Genomic DNA, 10,396 nt, shown 5'->3' with positions numbered 1-10,396 from the left:
TCAGTAAGTAACTCAGTTTGCATCACTTCCCTTAATTGAACTAGATAAAGAACCATAGGTCAGTGCTAACTGGTACCTGGGAAAGCGCATATTGTGGAAAGTTAAAAGGGTTATGATGATGAACATAGAGTATCAGTCCACCAAGTCAAAGTTAATTTGATATGTTCAAGTTAACCATGGATCAATTCTGGAATATTTGTTAGCTGAAATTGTAGGCAGTTCATCTCTGGAGTTATACGATCTTTTCTTGGAGTAGTCTTCCCTTCAAGTATTTCATCCCTTATCTATTAAAATAAATGTTAATAGAAAAGACATCTTTGGTCTCAAGAATTAGTAATACTCCCATTTGTATTTCCTAATCATATTTTTTTCATTTTCGAATTACATCAAACCTATGTCTAGATTGTATATTACCCCGCCCAACGTTATTACTTTGGCTGTATCTAACTTTAGTCAGTAATTGATATACCTATAATTGTTGTTCTGCACCTATGTCCACAGTCCACACTTCTCTAGATGGTCACACTTTTGATGTTGAACTGACTTCAGATCTCTAAACAAAGGATTTGCAGCATATATAGATGCATTAATGCCAATCTTTATCACTCTGTTACGTATCTACTCCTACCTACTTGAATCTTCTATTCCCAGTTAATTAGAAATTTTGTTATTTGTGGACATCTCCTAAATACATCAATTAATTTTTGTGTTAAAGAGCAGTACGCTCTGTTTTCATTTGTGACCCAAAGGTCAGCAACGTAAAGCTTGCATGCATCTGAAGGCATGTTCCATCCTTGAATATATACTAATATAAAGGCATGTTACAATTGTGTGCAGGTAGAAAATTCATCATTTTAGTGTCCATCTGAAGAATCACATCGTGATAGGAACAAGGACAATGGCTGGCATGTTGGTAGGAATCTGAGATGACAAAAAATAGTACTCATCCAACTGCTATCTGAATATGCTGGAAATTAGCTCATAGTTACACATATATTATTATTGGAGCAGTACTGTCCTAGACTTGCATATTCAGAATTAATTGATCTCACACAGTAGTGCCATTTGTCGACACACCGTATGATATATGAATAAAACCATAAAAGTGTATATGAAACTGTATAATCTGGCACTTTGTTTCATGCCTACAGCAATGCGATGTCCTTTTTATGTTATCATGGCATACATAGATAATTAACTGAGGATTCTTTGATAATGTCTCCATCTCTTGAGCTAAGCACATGCTGTCAACATCATGGAACGACATGAAGCTGCAGACATGCACTTTGGAGCAGAGGTTGACTTGCAGCTGCGTCTGCAATCTCCCAAACAAATAAGCAGCACCATGCAGTTGTGGGCTTGCAGTAGGTTGGCGGGCGAATGGTCATAGCAGGAATACAACGGGCATGTCGACTGCTGCGTGTATTCCATTCAAGTCGACAACTACATTTGCAAGAGGTGTGTTGTTTACTTGGAGAAATTTTTGAGAAAATCATCAATTTATTTAGCATTAGTTAAATCAGTTTGTCGAGCTGGGTTTTTTTATCTTGATGGTTGTGAGAACTCTGATGGTAGAAGTGTTGGGGAACGTAGTAATTTCAAAAGAGGGGAGAGTGTAGTCTACGTACCCTCGTAGACCGACAGCGGAAGCGCTATGACAACGCGGTTGATGTAGTCGTACGTCTTCACGGCCCGACCGATCAAGCACCGAAACTACGGCACCTCTGAGTTCTAGCACAAATTCAGCTCGATGACGATCCCCGGACTCCGATCTAGCAAAGTGTCGGGGAAGAGTTCCGTCAGCACGACGGCGTGGTGACGATCTTGATGTTTTACTGTCGCAGGGCTTCGCCTAAGCACCACTACAATATTATCGAGGACTATGGTGGAGGGGGGCACCGCACACGGCTAAGAGAACAATCTTGAAGATCAACTTGTCTGTCTAGAGGTGCCCCCTGCCCCCGTATATAAAGGAGCAAGGGGGGAGGCCGGCCGGCCCTTGGGGCGCGCCAAGGAGGAGTCCTCCTCCTCCTAGTAGGAGTAGGACTCCCCTTTCCTAGTCCAACTAGGAAGAGAGAAGGGGGAAGGAAAGAGAGGGAGAGGGAGAGGGAAAGAGGGGCCGCGCCACCTCCCCTAGTCCAAGTCGGACTCCTCATGGGAGGGGGCGCGCCACCTCCTGGGCTGCTGCCCTCTCTCTCCCCTCAGGCCCACTAAGACCCAATACTTCCCTGGGGGGTTCCGGTAACCCTTCCGGCACCCCGGTTTTCTCCGAAATCACCCGAAACACTTTCGGTGTCCGAATATAGCCGTCCAATATATTGATCTTTATGTCTCGACCATTTCGAGACTCCTCGTCATGTCCGTGATCACATCCGGGACTCCGAACAACCTTCGGTACATCAAAATATATAAACTTATAATGAAACTGTCATCGTAATGTTAAGCGTGCGGACCCTACGGGTTCGAGAACAATGTAGACATGACCGAGACACGTCTCCGGTCAATAACCAATAGCGGAACCTGGATGCTCATATTGGCTCCTACATATTCTACGAAGATCTTTATCGGTCAGACCGCATAACAACATACGTTGTTCCCTTTGTCATCGGTATGTTACTTGCCCGAGATTCGATCGTCGGTATCTCAATACCTAGTTCAATCTCGTTACCAGCAAGTCTCTTTACTCGTTCCATAATACATCATCTCGCAACTAACTCATTAGTTGCATTGCTTGCAAGGCTTAAGTGATGTGCATTACCGAGAGGGCCCAGAGATACCTCTCCGACAATCGGAGTGACAAATCCTAATCTCGAAATACGCCAACCCAACATGTACCTTTGGAGACACCTGTAGAGTACCTTTATAATCACCCAGTTACTTGTGACGTTTGGTAGCACACAAAGTGTTCCTCCGGCAAACGGGAGTTGCATAATCTCAGTCACAGGAACATGTATAAGTCATGAAGAAAGCAATAGCAACATACTAAACGATCGGGTGCTAAGCTAATGGAATGGGTCATGTCAATCACATCATTCTCCTAATGATGTGATCCCGTTAATCAAATGACAACACATGTCTATGGTTAGGAAACATAACCATCTTTGATTCAACGAGATAGTCAAGTAGAGGCATACTAGTGACATACTGTTTGTCTATGTATTCACACATGTATTATGTTTCCAGTTAATACAATTCTAGCATGAATAATAAACATTTATCATGATATAAGGAAATAAATAATAATTTTATTATTGCCTCTAGGGCATATTTCCTTCAGTCTCCCACTTGCACTAGAGTCAATAATCTAGTTCACATCGCCATGTGATTTAACATCAATAGATCACATCACCATGTGATTAACACCCATATATAGTTCACATCGTCATGTGACCAACACCCAAAGGGTTTACTAGATTCAATAATCTAGTTCACATCGCTATGTGATTAACGCCCAAAGAGTACTAAGCTGTGATCATGTTTTGCTTGTGAGAGAAGTTTAGTCAACGGGTCTGCCACATTCAGATCCGTAAGTATTTTGCAAATTTCTATGTCAACAATGCTCTGCACGGATCTACTCTAGCTAATTGCTCCCACTTTCAATATGTATCCAGATTGAGACTTAGAGTCATCTGGATTAGTGTCAAAACTTGCATCGATGTAACCCTTTACGACGAACCTTTTTGTCACCTCCATAATCGAGAAACATATCCATATTCCACTAAGGATAATTTTGACCGCTGTCCAGTGATCTACTCCTAGATCACTATTGTACTCCCTTGCCAAAAACAGTGTAGGGTATACAATAGATCTGGTACACAGCATGACATACTTTATAGAACCTAACATGGACTACTACAGAGACAGAAATACAATCACCTAGATAAAACGAAACAGCCTCCATGAGGTAGGAAATGGAAACATGGTGCACAGTAGTGGACGACCATTATACAGACAGGAACCAAGTTCCAGCAAGTACTCCCCAGATCCAGAACGACAATTTTCTTGGGTGGCCTAATCCACTGAACCGTCAGACCATACAAGCAATTAGGACCAAAGACTAACCCTATAATAACACCATAAATACATCATATCGACTCGTCCATACAAGCAGGTAACAAGATTTCCAAGGAATGCTGGAGGAGGAGTAGGAGGAGAGGGACCTCACTGGGAAGATGAAGGTTAGGGATGTAGTCGTTGCCGGCACCCGCAACAGAAGGTCGGGGACGTCGTCAGCGCCAGAAGCTGGGGTCGGAGGCCCTCCATCTCCCGCGCGTCCCGCTGGTCCTGCTTGGGCCGTCGCTGTGGCAGGGGGGGAGGGGTTTGGCGGGTGCACGGTGGGCGGACGGAATTGGGTGGCGCGTCGAGGGGTCTAGGTGGGTGCGGTTGGCCGGCGTCAAGGGGTGGGCGGCGAGGAAGGAATGCCGGCGGCGGTGGCGGCTTCGGGAAGAAGGAAATGGGATGGAGGAGGTATGTCCAAGGAGGAGCAGAGCAGCAATGGAGAAGTGCGGCGGGCAGCACAAGGGATGGGAGGGGATCGAGGGGACCTGAGCAGTAATGGGTGGGATGCGCTATAGCATCATCTCAAGGAGGTGGTCACCAGAAGACATCCGACAACAGCTCTGGTGGACTGCCCGGCAGCATCAACCCGGGCAGGCGACCACCATTTCTTCCTCGCCTCCTCGCTGCCATTCCTGCGGCACAGTGAGCTCCTCCTGCCTGCTGCGACAGTCACCGACAAACTCACCCGTCGATCTGGATAGTCCTGCAAGATTTAAAGAAGTCCTTGACGTTCTTAGTAAAACTAAGCACTAGTACCCCTAGAAAAATAAGAATGGGTAATAAAATGGTTAAATCAACGAGTGCCAGAATCATACTACAACTTATATCACAACATGCTAGTCAAGACACAAAGTGTGTCCTTCCTGGTTAAAGCAACTAGTATATTCACGACATGTAATGTATAGTTGCAACCATGTGAACGAAGCATACAAAACATAAACATTGGTTGATGAGTGTTAGGGAAATATATCAAACCTATAAAACTTGAGTTAACGATTTGTAAGTTGAGATGTATAAATGGATTCTAAAGTTGTGCTAATTCCAATTAGAGTTACTACAATCATACAAACCATGAAATGTAAATAAATCTATCAGACTTATTACAATCATACAAAACATCAAAATTAAAGTAATTTTTCATTTGCCAAAAGAAAACCTTGCACGGATATAGCAATTGAGGATCGAGATGGCAGCGACAACCACACACAAAATTTGAATACCTAACCACTTGACATATAATTTATCCCCCACCAAAATCACACCAACGACAACACAAATTTAGAAAACATGCATTCATGCCTAGCTATTTATTACTAATAAGAACAAAATTTAGTGAACTGAATTTCTATCTACTACATAAGTGTGTGCTTTATGTACTGCCTATGCACACATCCAATTCAACGGGGAAAAAGAAACATTTTTTCACAAGAATAAAGATGGAGGAATGGAGGAGAGAGAGCTCACAACAGCCGTTGGTGGGGAAGCAAGAATTGTGGCTGTGGCGCGGTGAGCTCCTCCCGTCGGCTGCGACGGTCACCGATGAACCCACACCGACCGATCTGGATAGTCCTGCAAGATTTTTAAGAAATAAATCCTTAGCATTCTTAGTAAAATTGAGCACTAGTACCCACACAAATAAGAATGGGTAATAAAATGATGAAATGATTAAAACAACAGTGCCAGGATCTACATGCTAGTCAAGAAACCAAGTGCGGCCTTTCTGGTTAGAGCGACTAGTATATTGACGACATGTAATATACAGCTGCAAACCATGTGAACAAAAGCATACAAGACATAAGCATTGGTTGATGAGTGTTAGGAAATTTTAACCCTATAAAACGTGATTTAACTATTTGTATGTTGAGATGCATACACGAATTCAAAAGTTGTGGTGATTCGAGTCAGAGTTATTACAATCATACAAACCATGAAAAGTAAAGCAATCTGTCATTTGCCAAATTTAAAACATGCACAGATACAGCAGTTGAGGATCAAGATGGCGTCAATCACCACACAAACAATTTGAATGCACAGCTAGTTGTTATACAATTTAGCCCCCAACAAAATTGCACCAATGAAAGCTAACATTTGTGGAAAACAGGCACTCGTGGCCAGCCTTTTATAAGTAAAATGCACAAATTCTTTGTGCGTTACAAAGGCTGCTGGGTTCCTCCAGCCATTATAAGAAAGAAGTGCTAGACAGAGACAAAACAACATGGACTAATACATAGACAGGACAACAATCAACTAGCCCCCAACAAATAAAACGAAACATACTGCACACGGTAACGGAAACATGGTGCATATGCGCCCCTGTTTTCTGTCGGGATGTTACCCGCAATCTTTAATACCTTTCATACCTACCTCTCCAAGATGATTTTGATTCGCAAGTCGTAAGATTACTTGGCTAACTCTCCCACATTCGCACGACAAGTACACAAACAGGAACCAAATACCAGCAAACACCCTGCAGATCTAGAACAACATTTTTCTCCAGCAAATTCGTGCTTAATCCACTTAACCGTCAGGCCATAGAATCATTAGGACCAAAGCCAAACTCTATAATGCCAAAAATACAACATATTGAATCAGTCCACACAATCACTGGAGGAGGAGTAGAAGTAGGATGAGAGGGACCTCACCGAGCAGATGCACTCCATCTTGAGTTCACTATTTGTATGTTGAAACAGTACACATCAAGAAAATAATTGAACAAGTACACATCAAGCTTCAGTTATATAGATCAATTATGAGTACAACCTATAGGATCTATATGCTGTCAATCTTACTTCTCATCTCACATGAGAGGAGATACAAGTACAACCCATAGGATTGTTTCTTGTGCTCTGCTTACTGCAAGTTCTGTTTGCTATGCTTATGCATGACCAAACAGGAAATTACTCCAAGTATCAGTAAGTGATGACGATGTCAGTTCAAAGACCTAATTTTATGGATTCAGTACACGGACGGAATTCAAACTCATCAACCTAGTTAACTGTTAGCTACATGAAATTTGCCAAATGCACAGTATCACCAATTCTTCAGTTCATATTAACTAGAAAGAAAATGGAGATTGCATATTCAGAATTAGTTCAAACAAAATAGAGATCAAGTTGAACAAGTACACACCAAGAAAATGTTGCTCAAGCAGAGCAAGCAAGCACATCATTTGCTGCAACATGCAAACACATGTGCTACAGTTACACATGAACTTAGAGAGAAAAATTTACACATGAATTTGCAACTTTACAAATCAATTTACAAAGAAAATTTCAAGCAACATTTGTAGAAAACTTCATGTAAAATCCAAACATTTTGCAAGGCCAGAGAGAGGAGAGGAATACCCAACACCCGGATCCGTGGCATTTCGGGGCAGGGCCCACGGGACCACGGTAGGTATACCGAGAGGAGGAAGTTGTCACTACTCTAGCTTCTCCCGCATCTCCAGCGCCACCGCCAACAGATTGCCTGCCGCCGCCTCAGCTCTCCATGATATCCCACAGAAGGTGCTGCACAACCGCCCTGTCATAGGAAATGACATTCTTATGCACAAGACAACTTTTGATTAGTGAAATGAGCATCTATCAACTGCATATATGCATGCTTTCTCTGTTGCCTATGCACACATCTACGATTACATACTGCAAAATTGTTCAGTCTGTCTTCCAACCTGATTGAGAAATCAGCTATTCTAGCATTAGCCTAGGTACAATCAAATGAGTTGGTCGGTCTCAAGGGAGAAACTGAGAGAAGAGTCTAGAAAGGGAGCCTATCTTCCAACCTTTTCTTTGCGATTGCACTTTCAATCCTTGCATGGTTTTCAGACATATCCCTTGTTCTTTGAGCTACAGAAGATACTGGTGTAGAGTTCTCCTTGTTGGAGCAGAAGGCCTCTTGATCTTGATTATTGTTATGTTCATCTTCCAACCTGATTGAGAAATTAGCTGTTCTAATATTAGCCTGAGTGCAATCGAATGAGCTGGTTGGTCTCAAGGGAGAATCTGAGAGAAGAGTCTAGGACGGGAGCCTATCTTCCACCCTTCTCTTTGTGATTGCACTTTCAATCCGTGTACGGTTTTCAGACATATCCATTGTTTTCTAAGATATAGAAGACACTGGTGTAGAGTTTTCTTTGTCCGAGCAGAAGGCCTCTTGATCTTGGTCAGCATCCACTTGGAAGAGGTTCTTTGGAAGACACCTTCTCGCTTTCATATCTCCTGTAGTTATAGGTGTCAAATTCTCATTATCTGAATAGGAAGTTCCATCATCTACTGTGTGGGAACGTTGGGACTTTGATGATAGATCATTGCATTTCCGTATATCAATGCTCCTGTTTGGAGTGTATTCTGCCGACACTGAAATATCCATCCTTGAGCCAAGAACCTCTCTGCCAATGGACTTGAGACGTCTGGAGGCAGATGTCACATTCTCCTTGTCTTGAAAGATGTCTGGTTGCCTCACTAGGGAGATGGCATCATACTCTCATGAAACTTCACTGTGTTCCCCTTGATGGATGCTCCTGTTTGAAGTGTATTCTGCCGACACCGAACTGTCCATCCTTGAGCCAAGAACCTTATCAACAATGGGTTTGAGATCCCTGGAGGCAGGTGTCACATTCTCGTCAGGAAAGAGGTCTCCTTGTTCATCATACACTGATGAAAGTTCATCGTGTTCCCCTTGATGGTTGTTCCTGTTTGAAGTGTATTCTGCTGACACCGAACTGTCCATCCTTGAGCCAAGAACCTTACCAACAATGCGCTTGAGATCCCTGGAGGCAGGTGCCACATTCTTGTCAGGAAAGAGATCTCCTTGTTTCGCAGGGGAGATACCAGCATTATACTTTCCAGAAGCCAGCACTGAGTTTTCCTTGTCTAGAATGATGTCAGTATTTAAATCTTGATCTGACATGAGCAGAAACTCTGTCTCGACTGGCATTAATGGAAAAAGATTTTCAGATGTAAGTTCATTTGACTTCATCTTCTTTCCAATGTTCAGTACTGAGTTTTCACTATCTGAAAACTTGTCATGTTCCAAATTCAGAGGGGAAATGGAATCCATCAACTGTTGGGAACTGGTAGGCTTCAACATTAGCTGATTCTTATCAGTTATTATGTTGCTTGAGACAAGAGGGGTGGTGTTCTCCTTGTCCATTAGACTGCTCTCTTCATTTTCTTTAGTTGCTCTTCCTTCTATATCCATGTTGTCAAATTTGCTCTTAAAAATTATGCCTTCAAACTCACAGTCCTGCACAAGGATCTTATTTTGGGAAAATTTCTCCTTCAATTTCTGTAAGTTATGCTGCCAGAGCCAGAACTCAGAACTGCATCTCGGTGTTCAATACTTCATCTATCCGATTGATCATATTTGGTATACCATCTTGAAATGTTTGAAGGGTTTGAGTCTTAGCTATTAAGTCCCGTGTGACACACTCCATTACCTCACCTAGACTAGCAATTTGTTGATAGATCAAAGACCTCATCGAGAGTCCTTTTACGTATTTCTTCCCTGCACTTTCCATGGCTGTCGCTTTCACCTTCATCGCCACCATAGCCCCAGCAACTTCATCGGTGAGTCCCAGATTTGCGACCACCTATGCTTGCGCAACCATAGGCAAGATAATATTCTAAATTATCTCCAAATCAGTACATAAGGTGCATAGCTCCTCCAACACAATGATTTTCCTACACGACCAATTTCGCGGATAGATAAACTGGCGAAGTAAATAATATGATAATATCGCTGTGCTCAACTTTTGCAGTCTCTTTAAATCGACTTGGAGTAGAGGATCATCGAGCACTTCCACAGCTATTAATAATTGTTTTTTTATACTAAAGTTTTATACTTATTTTAAATTATGTGTACCACATTATAGTTGTAATTAATATTTTTTCTATTACTTAGCCACATAAGAATATTTTCAAATAGGGTGTGTCTAGGGAACATCTAGATGTGCTCTAGTTATTTCATATCTAAGTGGGTGAATTAAGCATAGAGAGAAAGAGTAAAAAGAAAAAGAAAATATCTACACGAATCTCATCATAAGATCAATGACATAGGACTTAGATGTGCAATACTTATAGCACATCTAGATGTGCTTTAGCAAAACTGTTTCAAATAATAGTTATATTATTTATTGGTATTTGGATGTAATGTACTATACACTGAAAATTCTAATTCTACAAAATGAAAATTTTATCATTTAACAAATGATTTATTTTTCTAATATTGCATAAACAATGTAGTGTAACATATTTGCATATCTATGAGTGTGTTCATATATATTCAACATTATTGAATATTATGGTAGAGATTTCTAAATCATATACACGCTAACAAA

General features: G+C 41.7%; 1 pseudogene; it reads right to left on the bottom strand.

Moving 5' to 3' along the window:
• Positions 1 to 7,480: 7,480 nt before the first annotated feature.
• On the bottom strand, positions 7,481 to 9,607 carry LOC147978205 (uncharacterized; annotated as a pseudogene).
• Between the last annotated feature and the right edge of the window lie 789 nt (positions 9,608 to 10,396).

The sequence above is a fragment of the Triticum urartu genome, chromosome 3A, assembly GCF_056163025.1.
Source record: "Triticum urartu cultivar PI428250 chromosome 3A, HENAU_Tu73, whole genome shotgun sequence".
NCBI lineage: Eukaryota > Viridiplantae > Streptophyta > Magnoliopsida > Poales > Poaceae > Triticum > Triticum urartu.
Note: the sequence above shows the minus strand (reverse complement) of the source record. Positions and strands in the feature narration are given on the sequence as shown.